Source organism: Paroedura picta, chromosome 13, assembly GCF_049243985.1.
Source record: "Paroedura picta isolate Pp20150507F chromosome 13, Ppicta_v3.0, whole genome shotgun sequence".
NCBI classification, from domain to species: domain Eukaryota; kingdom Metazoa; phylum Chordata; class Lepidosauria; order Squamata; family Gekkonidae; genus Paroedura; species Paroedura picta.
In genome coordinates, this window is record NC_135381.1 from 34,552,745 (window position 1) to 34,569,608 (window position 16,864).

Here is a 16,864-nt window from a genome sequence, read left to right on the forward strand (position 1 = left end):
GCATAACTGTTCTTAGTATCATAGAATCATAGAATAATAGAGTTGGAAGGGACCTCATGGGTCATCTAGTCCAACCCCCTGCACTATGCAGGACACTCACATCCCAATCACTCATCCACTGTAACCTGCCACCCCCCTGAATATTCACAGAATCAGTCTCCATCAGATGGCTATCCAGCCTCTGTTCATAATTTGTCTATACCCAAAAACTGCCAGAATCTGGATTCTAACCCTTAAGAGTCTAAACAGAACGTAGAAAGCTATCACTGTGCATGCCAGGTTAGAAATTTTCTGATTTCAACCCATCATATCTTCATTGTATGGGATGCATGACAGACACACTCCAGTGAACCCGCCTGCCTTCATCTCCTTTCCTTTCCTCCTTCATCTCCTTTCCTCTCTTTCCTTCCTTCTTTCCCTCCCTCCCATGGAGGAGATTCTCTGCGAAAGGGTCTAAGCAGGCTCTGAAGGGCGCAAGCGAGTGCAGCCTCTGGAGCCCCTACGAAAGGGGAAGAGGAGGAGCTCTCTAGGTTGCAAAGTCTGGAGCCAGCCCTGTGCCAGAAAAAAAGGGCAAAAGAGGAGAATAAAAAGACGGGGTTCTCTTGCCTATGGAGGCTGGGAAAGCTTCTTCGCCAGGACAGGATCTGAGAGATAAGGAAGGGGGAAAAAAGAGGGAAAACACAAGCCAAGACCGTTATTTAGGTATCTGTGCATTCAGAATAAAAAGGGTTTGGTCTCAGCCCTTAAGAAAGAGCAGGACACAGACATTTGAGCCATAAATTGCCGATCACGTGCCGGGGGTGACTGCACCCTTTGATGCAATTTAGCAAACCAGTTAATCTCATTGTCTCCCCGGCTCCTCCTCCAGCACCCCTCCAACTTTCAAAGACCGTCGTCGTCGCCTCTAAAGCCTGGGTTTCCCAGCTACAGCGTGCAGCGACTGGAGCTCACCAGCTGTCCCTTTTGGACGACGTATATTCTCCTGTGCCACGGGCAAAGGGATTTCGCAGAGAGAGCACATGACGTTACAGCTTTGCTACTGAATCCGAGGGTACGGGATGCCTCGCCTGGGCTGCAATCCTGCCTTGCAAGTTCATCTGAAGACCAGATATGTCGACTCAGCGAACCAAGCCCCAAACGGATGCCTCCTGGCCCAAAAGGCAGACAGAAGGACTGGCAGCAGACGGGACACTCGTACTAAAACTCTGCAGAATGTATTCGGTGCCGTAGATCCCACCGTGGATTACTGTACTAATCCTTACAAACAACTCTGTAAGGTAGGTCAGAACCTCAGATGGCAGCTGGCAAAGGAGACAGACTGGGAGACGGTGCTTTACCTGAAGCTCCTTAGCAGAGCCATGGTGGAGGTAGGATTTGAACTCTGGACTTCTTGGCTTGCCGCTCAAGTCTGGTAGGCAGCTATGGGGCCCCTCGTGTTGCAATAGCCGATGTCTAATCACAGGTTTCACTGCAACTCTGGCTCAGACGCAGGCCAGAACAACAATGCTATTTGGTCAAAGCTCTCAAACTTTAGTGATGGTGCAAAATGAGATATGAATTCACAGCTGACTTTTGGCAATGGTGAGGATGGCTAGGCAAGAGATGATGAGAGGTGGCTTCCTGCTGCCTGCCTCTGCATAGCAACCCTAGACTCTGCAGGCAGCCTCCCATTCAAGGACTGACCAGGGCTGAGCTAGCTTAGCAGGTGAGCTCTGAGGAGATCCTGCAAGTCCTAACACAATCAATGTTCTTTTTAACATCCAGTAGCAGTCACAGGCTCTGGATGAATCAGTATCGTCAGTGATTACCATTAAAAAAAAAGGGAGAAAAGAAAAGTTTAAATTGACGTCTCTGCTTTCAGAAGGAAAGGAGCTGCACCAACACTTAAAAGCCACTTGGATCAACAACTGTTCCTTACGGCAGGGGTTGTCAAACCTGTGGTCCTCCAGATGTTCATGGACTACAATTCCCATGAGCCCCTGCCAGCATTCGCTGGCAGGGGCTCATGGGAATTGTAGTCCATGAACATCTGGCGGACCACAGGTTGACTGCCCCTGCCTTACGGGCTCTCAAGTTTCCAACTCTGCCACTAGGATGAACAGGTAGTTCTTTCCGGACTACCATCTTTTATACCTGTCTTTGATGGTCATTTTGTATGCAAACCACAGTGCATATGACCGCAGCAAATTCGGAACCGCCGCTCAAATCCCTACCCCACCAAAAGACAAAATATACACCCACCACTTTAGGATTAAGTACGGGTTACAAATCGATTTAACAAAGGTGAGCCCCAAATTTAACAATAGAAAAAGTCAAAACGATCCTATGGCGCAGCTATATTTTAGGAAACTGCATGTTTCAAGGCTCCAGGTAAACACACTGGCCTAAAGCAAAAGGCAGAATAAAAAGGGGTGAAAGTAACTGCAATTTCTTGTCACAACCACCTCACTCAGGGGTGGCCAGTATCATTTGGGTTACTTAGTACCAGTTTGCTTACACCCCTGTGTAACACCTTTTATTAACACAAAATCGTCCAATCTTTCCAGTTGTCCAGATTTTTTTAACAGGCTGGAAGTTTTAAAATAAGAAAGGGCGAGGGAGGGGAGAGGCCTTTTGTATCCTAAATAGAATGTCACACAGGCTTAATAGAGCATACTGTGGGGCATACTGCTTCTGAGTATATACAGAGTTCTGACCTTATACCACCAAATAACCACAGATCAAGGCCTACGTAACAAGCAGAACTTCTAAGACGGAGAAAGCAATCAACTCCTGTATTTCTTTCTGAAGACCGCCACAGAGGGTCAATGCACAAGCCCAAATTTGATCTATGAATAATTCTTACACTGCTTTCCAACCAGCTTCAATGGGTATCCTAACCAGCTTAGACAGCATTCACCCAGGCCTCAAAACGGAGGTCCCCTTCCAAATCCAAATCTAACCCTTCTAACGTGGCACACTACCCCCCCCCCTTTCTACCAAGAAGATTTCTGCCCACACACCTGCTTTCCCCCCTTTTAAATGTGCACAACCAAGACAATGGGCTTCACGCATGCAAAGACAATAACCCATCCCCACGGACATTGGCTCTCTCAAAGTTTGCACGGTCTCCCTCCTTCCCGGGTTAAGCTTCCCCCCTCCCCTGGCAGTGGGCACAGCGAGGTTCCCCCTCACCCGTTTGCTCACTGCAGCCTGGCAGGGAAGCCTCACCGTGGAAACCTGTCGCAACTACAGATTAGCATTACATTTTGGGCTTAAAAAAGAAAAAGACACAGGCAGCCAAAAAAAAAAAAAAAAAAGGGCTGGGAAACCCTCTGCCAGACCCCTGTGAAGAAGAAGGGGGGGGGACCCAGCTTCCTCCCTGACCAAAGCGAGGATGTCCAGGCAATGCTGCGATGCCTGCAGCACATCCCCCATCCCCATTTGAGCTTCAAAAATGTCCCACTCCCCCACTCCCCCCTCCTGCCTCTGCCAGGCTCCCGGTTTTCTTGGCAGGGTAAAACTACACGACAGTAAACATGCAGAGGCGCTCTCTCCTCTGGGCGTCTGCCATTTGGGGAGGGGGGGGGGCGACCTGGAGACGGAGGTATCTGCAAGGAGGAGGTCTCGGCTGGCTAGCGCTTTTCCTTTAGGCTTACACCTGGACAACCCAAAGCAGCCGGGTGCAGATGCCAAGTCCCAAACCTCTCTCTTTGCCTGCCCCCTTCTTCTCTCCAGCTCGGCTCTGCGAGCAATTCCAGCCTCCCCCCCCATTTTTCTCTGCCATGCACTCCACCCAGGCATCCGATTTTAAAGGGCAGGCCCACCTCCTACAGCTTTCCAAGTGGATCTGCAGGGACCTAGAGGTACCAAGGCAGGCGGGCATCTAGGCTTGACCACCCACACGTCCCCATACAGCAAAAGTTGCCCCAGCCTTCCGGAAAAGCCAGCTACCAATGTCTCTCTCTCTCTTCCCTCCCCCCCCCCCCCGCTTCCCACCCAGTTTGGGGGGATCGCCCCCTCCCCTGCCCTGTGTAGATGTGGCTCTGTGGCCACTCCGCCTCCAGCCAGAGGCCCATCGCCATCCTCCGACCGTCTAACATTTGGTTACTCCCCGAGCATTCTCACCGCGGTAACCGTGTCGCCTTGTCTCTCCTCCCTGCCCCCGCACGGCGATCTCGGCTGCCTTGCCCGTCCCCTCGGGGCCGTCACGGGCATCGCCCTTGTCTCACGGGGGAAGGAGGAGGAGGCAGCGAGGCGCCCCGGAGCCGCCTCGAAGGAAGCGGACGGGACGGGCGCCGCGTGTGTGTCCCCTCTCCTCGCCCTTCGCGGCGGATGCTGCCTCTTTTCCGCCGGCCGATCGCCCCGCGCCCACGCCGCACGTGAAGTTGGGCCGACGAGCCCCCCGGCCCGCACCCGGAATCGGAAGGACGGGACGGACGGACGGACGTCGGCGCTCCAGCTTCCCCAGTGCAAAAACACGCCGCTCACCTCCGCCCCCTGACATGCAAAGCCCGGCGCCAGCTCCCCTGGCCTCGCGCAAGGCCGCATCCGAGGGGGATCGCCCGGGGTCGTCGAGCCGCCCGCCCGCTCCGTCGACGGAAGGAAGCACGCAAGCGAGGAGGGGAGAGGGAGGGAGGGAGGAAGGAGGGAGGGAGGACAGGAGTCTCGCCCGTCGAGGGACTTTTCGGCCGCCGGAGAAGACGGCAAAGTCTCTCTCGGTGTTGGGCGTCCGAGGCGCCCTTCTCGTCGGGGATCCCCGCGGGCGAGAGCCGCGGCCGCCCGGCCCTCCTGTCACCGTGCTGTCCTGGACGGGACCTCCGCGGAGGGCGGGGGGAGGGCCGCGGTCCGAGGCCCGCTCCCTGTTTCCATGGAAACCCCACTCGCACGCCGACCCCCCTCCCCCCGGTGGCGCCGGAGGGGGGAGCGGGCCCGGGCAAGGGGGGGAGCGATTCCACGCACCTGCTCCCGGGGCGGGCCCCCGCCGGCGAGAAAGACCGTCCGGGCGGCGGCGAAGGAGCCCCGGAGCTGCCGAGCCCGCGAAGTCGGAACGCCAGGGCCGGCCGGCCGGCCAGCGAGACTCGCGAAACCGCGGCGGCGGCAGCGACGACGACGACGACGGCGGCGGCACTGGCAGCGGCAGCCCGAGTGTGAGGACGAGAGCGAGCCGCGGCCACCGCCGCCGACTGCTGCTGGCTTGCCGCCGCCGGGCCTGCCGGGAAGTGTAGTCCGGCCGCCCGCCGGGCCCTCCTGACCACGCCGGCCGGGCCCTGCCCTGCGGACTACACCTCCCAGGCTGCACCGCGCCTAGCCCTGCCCGTATGGGGAGGGGGGGCTCCGAGCCAGCCGAGTCCGGAGAAGCGATCGGAGGGAGGGAGGGATGGGGGGGGGGGAAGAGATGAGAGGGGGAGGGGCTTTGCGCCCTGCCCGAGGAGGGGGAGGGGCTGGGCAAGGGCGGGGGGCAAGGGCGGCGACCGTCCTCCACCCGAGGGGAGGGAGATAAGGGCGGGTGGGGAAGAGGAGGCGGCGGCGGCAGCTGCTGCTTCTGCCCTCGGGCTCTGCCCGCCCCCACCCCACGATTGCCCACGGCCGCTGGTTCCAACGCACAGCACAGCCCTCGGGTGGGCACCCATTTCAAAGGGACTCATTAGCCCTCCCCATCGATGAGGTCACGGGGATCGAGCGAGAAAGGCCGGGCCGGGCTGCGCTGGGGGGAGGAGGACACGAAGCCTCCGGGATGTGTGCGGGCTTTTTTTTTTTTTTTTTGAGGGGGGGGGGATCTCCCGATGATGAATTTGGCCCCTTCCTGGGAGACTGCGCGGAAGGGGGGGGGGGAGACGCGAGAAAGTGGGGCGCAGGAACCCCGCGTGGGATCCCGGGCGCTCGGGAGGAAATTCCGGGGCGCCCGCTTTGGGTCGCTCGGGAGGGCTGCGCGGCGCGGCTCGGAGGTGCGCGCTGCTCGCGGGTCAGCCGGCAAAGGGCGAAGGCGAGCGGGCTGCTCCCGCCTGGCGGTGCGCCGACGACTCGGGGCCAGGAGGGACGGCGACACGCGGGGCGGCCGCGCCGGCGGTACCTGGCGCAGCCCGAACTGCGGCGCGGGTTGGGTTCAGGTTCCGCACCTGCGGTGGCTGGCCGGGTGGGTGGGCGCCCCCTCGGGGCCGTGGCGGAGTGCGGCGTCCGAGCCTCTCCGCCTCCCTCTCGCTCCCTCCCTGGGCGGCGCAAGCCGTGATCAGCACCGGCGCGCCCCGGGGAGCGGTTGGCCTGCCTACCTCCTTCCGTCGCCTGCTCGGCTCTTGGGGATGCGGCCGGAGGGAGGCGCCCCAGCCCGGCCGGAGGATCGGCCGCCGGGCTTGACCCCCCGCCCGCCGGCCCCGCGCTCCGTCGCCCTCCACTTACCTACCTCGGCGGCGGCGGCGGCCACGCTCGCTCCCTTCTCGCCGCCTCCGTCCGCCCGTCCGTCCGGGCTCGCCTGCCCCGAGAAGTTGCTCGAGCTTCGAAGGCCGCGATCGCCGGCCAGGCCCGCCGCGAGTCCCCACCTCGCGGCGGCAGCAGCAGCAGCACAAGCGAAGGGCCCCCGCCGCGGCGCGCCGCGCTGCTCAGTCCGGCCCCCCTGTGGGCCGTCTCGGCGAGGAGGGAGCCCGGCTTCCCTTCCCCTGGGCCCGTCTGCCTCGCCGCCGGCCAAGGCCCTCCCCTCTGCTCGGCCGGGACCCTCCTCTCCCACCCCCAGCCCCCGCCAGACTCTTGCCCCCGGCCCTAACCCGGCGCCACCCCCGGCTCGCATTGGGGCCCGCTAGGACTGGGGCCGGGCCGCCCCTCCCTTTCCTGGCCAGGGGACAGGGCACAGACCTCTCCCGGTATCCCACCTCCAAATCCTTCGGCTTCAAACTGGTTCTCCTCCCCCAGGCTTGCTCCTCTGCCTCTGCTCTGTCCTCCTTGCTTCCTTGCCTTCCTTTGAGATCTGGGACTGTCCCCCCACACCTTCGCCCCCCACCTGGCAGGCAGGGGTCCTTCTCTCAAGTCCCACACACTTATCTGGGGCACTGAGAACTTTGCCACTTAGCCGATTCCCAGAGGCCACCGTGGGCTTGGCTCCCCAGATACAGGCAGCAAGACGAACATGTTATGACATCACGTTAAAAAAAACCCACCCACCTTTATTTAATTTCTTGCCTAATCCCATATTCTCCTGGAAATAACTGCATATTGTTGTTAGTTGCGAAGTCGTGTCCGACCCATCGTGACCCCATGGACAATGATCCTCCAGGCCTTCCTGTCCTCTACCATTCCCCGGAGTCCATTTAAGCTAGCATATAGGTTATGAAAAACCTATATAAAACCTATATAACCTATAAAACCCTGGAGGGGGACTGACAAACTTTTGAGTCATGGCCTTCTATCTTCAGAAGGGATTAGCTTCCCCACAGCCTCGCCTGTTCTAGTTCCATCTCTTTTTCTCCTCCCTCATCCTTTCTTTCCCCTACGTTCTCTTTTTTTAATTCTCACTTCTGCTCGGACCTTTGTAGGAAAGCTCACGAGATTCCCGGCCGGGCCCCATGTTAAAGACTCTCTCTGCAATTCAAAATCTATAAAAACTGGACAGGGTTTAATGCTGCAGGAAGTGATTCCACCTGCCTCATTTTAGGATGCACACAAGTGAGTATTGCCAATCAGGGCTAAATTCATACTGCCTATAGTTAAACCTCCATTAGGAGAGAAGAGGCTTTATACCCTGCTTGCCCGTACTTAGTCCCCAGAATAGCTTACAAACACCTTTCCCTTCCTCTCGCCACAACAGACGCACTGTGAAGTAGGCGGGACTGGGAGCTGTGAGAGAACTGTAACTAGTCCAAGGTTACCCAGCAGGCTCCACGTGGAAGAGTACAGAATCAAACCCAGTTCTCCAGATTGGAGTCTGCTGCTCTTAACAGCTACCCCATGCTAGCTCTCATGACCAGCTCTACCCCATGCAAGGGACACCTCTTTGCAAAACTCCCATCTCCTGAGGATGTATCCTTCTCTCACCAGTATCTCTGGCTCCCCCTTCCTCTCTAAACCTCCACATGGATGCTCAGCTGTCAAGAGTGGGATATTTTCTTTCAAGAAGGTACCCTCCCAGTCACCATAGTGGCTGTTTCCTCTGCCGGCACTAACTGCCAATGTCTGAACATCTGGACCAGGGGTAGTCAAAATGCTGGCAGGGGCTCCTGGGAATTGTAGTCCATGGACATCTGGAGGGCCGCCGTTTGACTACCCCTGATCTGGACCTTCCTAGCAAGAATGACAGCGGCGCAGCTGTTGACCTGGGATGTGATCCTGCAAACCAGTGTCACTTGGTCACAAACTCAAAGTAACTGTTGATAAATTGGAGGGAAAGAAGAAAAAGTATGGTTCATTTTACACTGTTGAGCATCAGGGACAGGCTCGTAAGGTGGTCAATACCTGACCAAGCTGTTCCAGAGAAGGAGGAAAGTTGATTCTTATATATCATTTTTCTCTACCAGAAAGAGTCTCAAAGGGGCTTCCCTTCCTCTCCCCACCACAGACACCCTGTGAGGTAGGTGAGGCCGAGAGAGCCCTGATATTCCTGCTTGGTCAGAACAGCTCTATCAGGAGTCTCAAAGTGGCTTACAGTCTCCTTCCCTTTGCACTCCCCACCACAAACACCCTGTGAGGGAGGTGAGGCCGAGTGAGGCTCGGTCAGAACAACTTTATCAGTGCTGTGGCCAGCCCAAGGTCACCCAGCTAGCTGGATGTGGGGGAGCGCGGAATCAAACCCAGTTCGCCAGATTAGAAGTCCGTGCTCCTAACCACTACACCACGCTGGCTTTCTCCCTGGGAGGAATGGGCCTAAAGGTAACTCAGGGAATAATTGACTTTTGAAACCATATTGCTCATCAGTGCTGCATTTCTCTGTCAGACAAGTACTGGGCAAAGATGGACCTGAAGAATACAACTCCCCTCTCTAGGTGAATGAGAATCTCATACAGCTGGAACAGACCACAAAGGACTATTCAATCCCACTGCCCCCCCTTCTCAGAGACTTATAAAACACATACTCCTGACAGGTGTTCAGCCAATCTCCTAAAACCCTTCAATGAAGGAGACTCCAGCACCCTCCAAGGCAGTATATTCCATCTACAAACAGCCCTCACCATCAGAAAATGCTTCCTAATATTTAAGTGCAACCTACTTTCCTATAATTTGAACCCAGTGCTTCTTGTCCTTGACTCTAAAACAGTGGTAAATAAGTTGGCCTCCTCTTCAACATGTGTGCCTTTTATGCAGTTAGACAGAGCTATCATATCACCCGCTGCCCTTCCTCCAAGTTATGCATACCAAACTCTCTTAACTTCTACTCATAAGATTCAAGCATCTAGCCTCTACTCATAAATTATGGTGCAAATGTATCCCTGAAAAATCTCCTTTGCTGTTGGAGCCTGAGACACTGGATCTTCCTGTTGTAAGGCTTCTGTCTCCTGAGGTTATCTGGGGCTCAGTTCAAACATCAGACCAAAGCACAGCTTCTCTTTTACCACCCCAACCATATGCTGAGCCTTCACATATGCAAGCAAACCTGGGTTTACTGCTCCTTTTGTTTCCTGTCTTTTCTACATGTTGAAATTCATAGCCGCTTTTTTGCTTTCAATTTCCCTCCGCCTAGCCTTCCCATCACGCCGGAGTTGGACTGACATCCACAATTAAAGCTCGGTTGAACTATGTTGGAGTCCAGTGGCAGCTTCAACAAAGTTTTATTCTGAGCGTAAGCTTTTGTGTGCGCGCACACTTCAGAAGTGCACACAAAAGCTCCTGCCTTGAATAAAACTTTGTAGGTTTTCAAGGTGCTACTGTGCTCAAAACATTGTTCCATTCCTTCAAACCAGGGGTAGTCAAACTGCGGCCCTCCAGATGTCCATGGACTACAATTCCCAGGAGCCCCCTGCCAGCAAATGCTGGCAGGGGGCTCCTGGGAATTGTAGTCCATGGACATCTGGAGGGCCGCAGTTTGACTACCCCTGCTTCAAACCAACAGGGCTACCCTTCTTGGCTGTTATAAGGCCTCACACCAGAGCATAGCTAGTCCCAAGCATGGTTTGCAAATCCATGTTAAGCCCATACTTTCTAACTCTGGTTTCTCAGCAGGTTCCAAACTGTGTTTTTGACTGTTCAGCATCATGGCAGGCCATAGTTCATATCCTTATGGAGTTTGGCATGATGTCTGAATTGAGCCTGAGCATGTGCCAAAAGGATCCTTGTGCAAACCTCACTTTAGTCACATGCTTCAACCCTCGATCATAATACAGGGGTAATAACACTGGCCTACTGCGCAGATGCTGTTGTCAGAATAACTGGTAAAATGTCTGAAAAGTATTTTGAGCATTAAAGAAAAGCTGTGGTTATGATAGAACTGACTAAAGAGGGCACCCAGTTGAACAATAGCAACAGCTCCATGGCTGTACTTGCTTCTCTCCCATCGTAAAAGTCTGAAACTGAAGTGACCCTTCTTCCATTTAAAGGAAAATGGGAATATGGCTAGCCCAAGAGAACAGGACAGACTCTGCCCTGCAGAAGAATGTACAGGCTGGACAGAGTGGGGAGATGATCGACTGCATGGGACTCTTGGCTCTCATTACCAACTCTACCCCAGGCAAGGGACACCTCTTTGCAAAACTAGAGGAAGAAGAGTTGGTTCATATATGCCGCTTTTCTCTACCCGAAGGAGTCTCAAAGTGGCTTACATTCGCCTTCCCTTTCCTCTCCTCACAACAGACACCCTGCGAGGCAGGTGAGGCTGAGAGATCTCTGATATTACTGAAGAATAAGAGTTGGTTCTTACATGCCGCTTTTCTCTACCTGGAGGAGTCTCAAAGCGGCTTACAATCGCCTTCCCTTTCCTCTCCCCACAACAGACACCCGGTGAGGTGGGTGAGGCTGAGAGAGCCCTGATATCACTGCTCGGTTAGAACAGCTTTATCTAACTGCCAATGTTTGAACATCTGGACCTTCCTAGCAAGAATGACAGTGGCACAGCTGTTGACCTGGGATGTGATCCTACAAACCAGTGTCACTTGGTCACAAACTCAAGTAACTGTTGATAAATTGGAAGGAAAGAAGATATTGCACTATTGAGCATCAGACACTAAATAGTATTATTGTTATTAATTTGACTTCTATCCCACCACCCATAGCAAGCTGTCTCGTGGCGGGTTATTAGGGAGAAGACAGATCTGGGGTAGCATTAGTGACCCTTCAGTCTGACCTTACTGGAGATCTCACATTTCTTATCAGCCAAATCTAAGGGGCTGATTCATGCATGCATGTGCGTTTCGCCACATTTGATTAGTTGGAGCCAGCTCACATGTGCATGTTGGTTACTCAACAGGATGCTCAAGTGGGTTGTTACAAATGTAATGCCACAAAGGGGACTTATACCACTCACACTGCTTTTTAACGGAGGCAGTAGGGTGTTCCAAAAGGCACAATGATGAGGCTATGATACCCACTGGTATGTGAACCACTCCTTGGTGACTGCCATGTTCCACTGAAGTGCATTATTTCCTGTTCACCTGTAAAACAAGAACTGTGCAACTACGATATTGCGTCTGTGAACTGAGTTTGATTGGAGCATTGCTTTTATGGAAATGGCAACGCATAGCTCTGGTTCGCAGATTACTTGAGTTCTGTCTTCTGGTGTTCTATGCGTGACAGCCCACCAGTCAAAGCTGTGCGGCACACATTGCATTAATCAAGTATGCTTGGTGGAAATCAGTCCCTAAACTATGGAAGCTGACCCAAAAGGCAGTACATGCAAAGCTGGGGGTGTTGCTATGACATCTCATTCATTTCAGATGCTCCTCAGTAAGGATGCAGAAAGACACACCAAGTAGCAGATGGGCTGAACACTAAAGGGAAGACCACGGAAGTCCCTCCAGACCAGATGAAAGGTCCATTTAGTCTAGCATCCTGGCCCTGAGAAGGCAGAGCATGCAAGCAACTCCTCACTGGTGCTCCCAGCCTGCCTCTGAAAATAGAGATTTGGCTAACCATGGCTAACAGCAATGGGATAAATTTTCATTATGGTATTGTGGGAGAAGGAGGGGGGAATTTGTTATCCCTCCATCGACATGGAAAGAAATTTAAAGGGAAGAGGAGACCTTGGGCCAGTTTGCCAGTCTCAGAACTCTCTCAGCCTCACCTACCTCACAGGGTGTCTATTGTGCAGAAAGGAAGGGGGAATATATGCCACTCCAGAGACTCCTTTGGATTGTAAAAAGTAAGAGTACAAAAAACAAACAGCAAAACAGCTCTTCTACTCCATAATTCAAGTCCGGTAATACTGTAGAAGTCAACAATTTTTTTTCACGATTTAAGCTTTATTTTATTTATTTATTTTACTTAGCGTCTCAAGACTCTCAGATGGAAGCTTTGACTCTCAAAATCTTCTACCCTGAAAGTCTTGTGGGGCCTTGAGTTGCTCCTGGACTTTAAGGCCGTTCTACTGCAGACCAACATGGCAACCCACCATGAGTTTTGCTCATTCACTTGTGAAATCCTTAGAGCAGGGGTAGTCAAGCTGCGGCCCTCCAGATGTCCATGGACTACAATTCCCAGGAGCCCCTGCCAGCGTTTGCTGGCAGGGGCTCCTGGGAATTGTAGTCCATGGACATCTGGAGGGCAGCAGTTTGACTACCCCTGCCTTAGAGCAATTACCTGCCTGGTGTCTACTTTTGTTCTGTATGAACTACTGATCCATTTAACTGGGTGTGTCTTAAGTCCTGGTATTATGGGAGAAGAGGGGGGGGGAGTTTGGTACCCCTCCTTCCACATTAAAAGAAATTTAAAAAAGGGGGGGTATGTTGCTAGACTGGCTGTAAAGAAAGGCCGGTATTCTATGCCTTGCAACAAATGTCTGTTAACAGGGATGATTGAATCAAGTTTAAAAGCCTCCCCCCCCCCTCCATATTCTCTTCTTTTGAATTGGGCACAAGGCGCTAGATTATTCTTAGGGAAAACCTCTTCTCCCCAAGGGACCTTTGCATGAATGTTAACTGAACAGGACATGTGTTTTTAATTTATGTGAACCACCGTTCTAATTGAAAAACAGGCATAAAATATATAAATGCATAAAACAGTGACAAAGTTCTACGGCCCAAGAGAACAAAGGTTCAGGCCACACTCAAGGAAGGCTCTGTCCAATTTGGGGATTTTACAGGAATTTTGACTCAGCCGGTGGTTCCAGTTCTCAAGAACCCCTCCTTTTTTTGTTTGTTTGTTTAAATCTCACGCTTTCTTCCAAGGAGCTCAGAGCTGCGCTTTACCGCCTTCCCCCATTTCCTCCTCACAACAGCCCTGTGAGGTCGCTCAGCGCAAAAGACAGGAAACCCAGATCAAGGTCTCCCCGCCCCTGCGTGGGGATTTGCACCCGAATCTCTCCGCTCGGCAGCCGCATCTGCCTGCCCTTGAACGGCACAGGAAGGGGTGCAGCGTTGGCTGACTTCTAGGAGCCCAGTTGGAGCTCCGGAGCTGGAGACATGGCGGGGGCGGAAGAAAACAACCCTCCACCCTCCTGATGCTCCTCGGGGAGGCAAAGCGGGTCTGAGCCCCCATCCCACCCACCCACCCCCCGGGACTCCGCTTGGGGCCGGAGCTCCAGGGCTGCCCCTTCCAACGCCTCTTCCGCGCAACGTCAGAGGCTCCCGCGAAAGCCTCGCGGGGAACCCAACTGCATGGGAGCCTCGTCGGCGCGCTGCAAGGGAAAGCGCAAAGGAAGCCTCCGACGCGGAGAGGCACGGCCGCCACTGCAAGCCGGAGGAGCGTGGCTCTTTGCATGCTGGGAGTGAGGAAGCGACAACTGTTGACCTTAGTCTTCGGGGGGGGGGGCGGCGCGATCCGCTCCCCCCCCCCTTGGTGGAGCCAGTGGCCGCGCGAAGTCGCTGAGCCACTGGCCCTGGCCCTTCTCCAGCCAGGGAGTAGAGCCCGGGGGCCGCTTGCTGTCCAGCTCACCTTGGGCAGTTGCAAGTTCTTTGGATCATGTACAGAGAGCTTTCCCCTTCACCACGACCCGGCCACAGTCGAGGAAGGAGAAGCCTAGGGGGGTGGTCTTTGCCGGGGTTGGGGGGGGGACACGGCGGCCGAGTTTAGGCATCTCACACTTGGCAAAGTGCAGGCACAGCCTAGGCCCTGGGTGTCACCTGCTCTGTGGGATGGAATCCCCTCATCTCAGGTGTGTTGCTATTAGAAGGCTCCTTTTTATGATGCGGGGAAGTGCTTTACCTTTGAAGAAGAGTTGGTTCTTATATGCCGCTTTTCTCTGTCAGGAGTCTCAAAGCGGCTTACCGCTTACTTCCCTTTCCTCTCCCCACAACAGACACCCTGTGAGGGGGGTGGGGCCGAGAGAGCCCTGATATTACTGATCGGTCAGAACTGCTCTATCAGGAGGCTCAAAGTGGCTTCCAATCGCCTTCCCTTTCCTCTCCCCACAACAGACACCCTGTGAGGTGGGTGAGGCTGAGAGAGCACTGAAATTCATGCTCAGTCCGAACAGCTTTAGCTTTATCAGTGCCGTGGTGAGCCCAAGGTCACCCAGCTGGCTGCATGTGGGGGAGCGCAGAATCAACCCCACCTCGCCAGATTAGAAGTCTGCACTCCTAACCACTACACCAAACTGGCTCTTTTATAAGACTGTGAACGCCGGCTTAAAAGAACAGGTTTTTTTTAATCAAAATTTGTGGCAGAGTATGAACTTGTGTGAGTGAATTGTTCACTTCTTCGCATATCTGAAGTGAGCAGTGCCTCACAAAAGCATACCCCCTGGCACAAATGTTGTTCATCTTTTAATGTGATACTGGACTCTTTTTTCTTTTTAACCACTACAACATGGCTACTTATTTTGATAGATCTAAGGTTTTAAAATTTTAATTGAAATATTTATACCTCCCTTGTCTCCCCACTGGAGACTGAAACCAGTCCTCCATTTTGTCCTCAAGATAGCCATCCTGTGAGGTAAGTCAGGCTGGCCCAAGGTCATCCTGCAATCTTCCATGAGAGAGAGGGGATTTTAACCTGGGGTCTCCAGATTCTAGCTCAAGATTACAGCACTACAGTCCACAAAAGCTTATACCCAGATACAAAACTTGCTACTCCTTAAGGTGCCTGAAGAATCCATTTTACCTTTGGAGCAATGGGCTGACATGGCTTTCCCTCAGCAATTATTTCCAATCTCTTTGTTGTAATGACACAACCCACATGCACACCCAGAAATGCTGTGATACTTTAAAGAGTAACATGTTTACTGTGGGAGAAGTTTTTTTTGTGGACTGCGGCCCACTTCGTCAGAAACAGTACTATTCTCAAATAGCATGTGTGTGTGTGACCCATCATGAGGTTTTTCAAGGCAAGAATTGGTGTGCCATTACCTGCCTCTGTACCTGTGCCATTGCCTGCCCTGCCCTCCTTGATGCTATCCCATCCAAATTCTTATTTATTTATTTCTTATTATTATATTTATATACCGCCCTCCCTGAGGGCTCAGGGCGGTTCTAACCAGGTCTTGCCCTGTTAAGCCACTGAGATTGTCCTAGCCGTGGACCATCCAGGTTACGGTACACCTTGTTACAGAGAGGGAAAATACGGAATGGGCCAAAAGGCCATAGAAATCAGTATGCCTGGATAATTTGTAGTCTAAATGTGTACGAAACAAGCATCATGACCTCCCCTAGCATCATTAACACAAGACTATGAATGCTATGCACACTAAACAAAACCTCCATTTACAGAAGCAATATACCTCTGGGTTGTTGACGTCAAAACCTTCCTGTCCCAGACAAGTGATCAGCCACCGCAGGGAAGTAAATGATGGACCAGGTGGGATCTTGGTCTGATCCAGCAAAGTGGTTATTATAATCTTCATGGATAAGGATTTTAACCTGAATCTTTCGGGGCAAACCCAGCACACACCAGGCCTTTTCCCAAGTCAAAGAAAGCGGCAGGGGCCCAACAGAACCAGAAGAGATATCATTCCCAGTTTGCACAGGATGTACAATTCTTATCCTTCATGCTGTCTTGGGTCTTCCCAGTACAAAATAAGATCACACTCCTGCAAATCCTTAACAATGTTAAGAAAAGAGGCAGTGGGAGGGGGGGAGAGAATTAGGAGGCCAGAGGCCAGTAGCATGTAGAGCAGGGGTAGTCAAACTGCGGCCCTCCAGATGTCCATGGACTACAATTCCCATTTGCTGGCAGGGGCTCATGGGAATTGTAGTCCATGGACATCTGGAGGGCCACACTTTGACTACCTCTGATGTAGAGGAAGGAACAGCCCACCCTCCTATGCAATCACAGCATTCTCTGCTAAACTCCATTTCTGAGCCCGGCTTCTCTCTTCCCATCACCTCTTAAAGGGACCCACAGATGCCGCATTGCCTGTGCATTTCCCAAGACTTTAAGCTTTAATGATTTTCCAATTGGGGAGGGGGGGGGGCAGCTGATAATGGAATGTTGGAACAGGCCCGAATTTTGCTGCTTGCCAAATTCCAAAATGTAAGCAGTTTATAAATCAGCAGATCATGACATCCGTAACAGCATGCTAAGATCTTTTCAAGCCGTTTCCCCAACCAATTCTAAAAGATTGTTTTATATTAAAGGGGACAATGTCGATTTTCTATTTATTCATGGGGGAGACTGATGCAGACACAGGGGAATGAAATGGCAGGATATCAGAAAACAGTCTCAAAGAAGGTGGAACCAACAGAGCAGTTTGGTGCCACACACGCTTTCTCAACTGGAGTTTCAGGAAATCCATGGTTTCTTGACAGCTCTGGAAGGGCTTCCTGAATGAGTGGGAGTAAAATCTTAAATATATTTTTAAGATTTGTTAAACATTTACTGG

At 53.0% G+C, this 16,864-nt stretch overlaps 1 protein-coding gene across 7 annotated transcripts in view; it reads right to left on the reverse strand.

Annotated features, from left to right (window-relative positions):
- Positions 1 to 16,864, reverse strand: part of BCORL1 (BCL6 corepressor like 1) — a 65,069-nt gene that overhangs the window by 32,855 nt on the left and 15,350 nt on the right. Inside the window, exon 1 of one of the 7 annotated variants that reach the window (XM_077309179.1) lies at positions 6,380 to 6,641. The exons of 1 other annotated variant lie outside the window; for it this stretch is intronic. The gene's annotated coding sequence lies outside the window, so the exon portion shown is untranslated. Of the gene's footprint in view, positions 1 to 4,470; positions 4,825 to 4,941; positions 5,208 to 6,098; positions 6,199 to 6,375; positions 6,642 to 16,864 lie in introns of those variants that run through there. 5 more of the 7 variants (XM_077309176.1, XM_077309178.1, XM_077309183.1 and 2 more) reach the window with 5 other exon arrangements.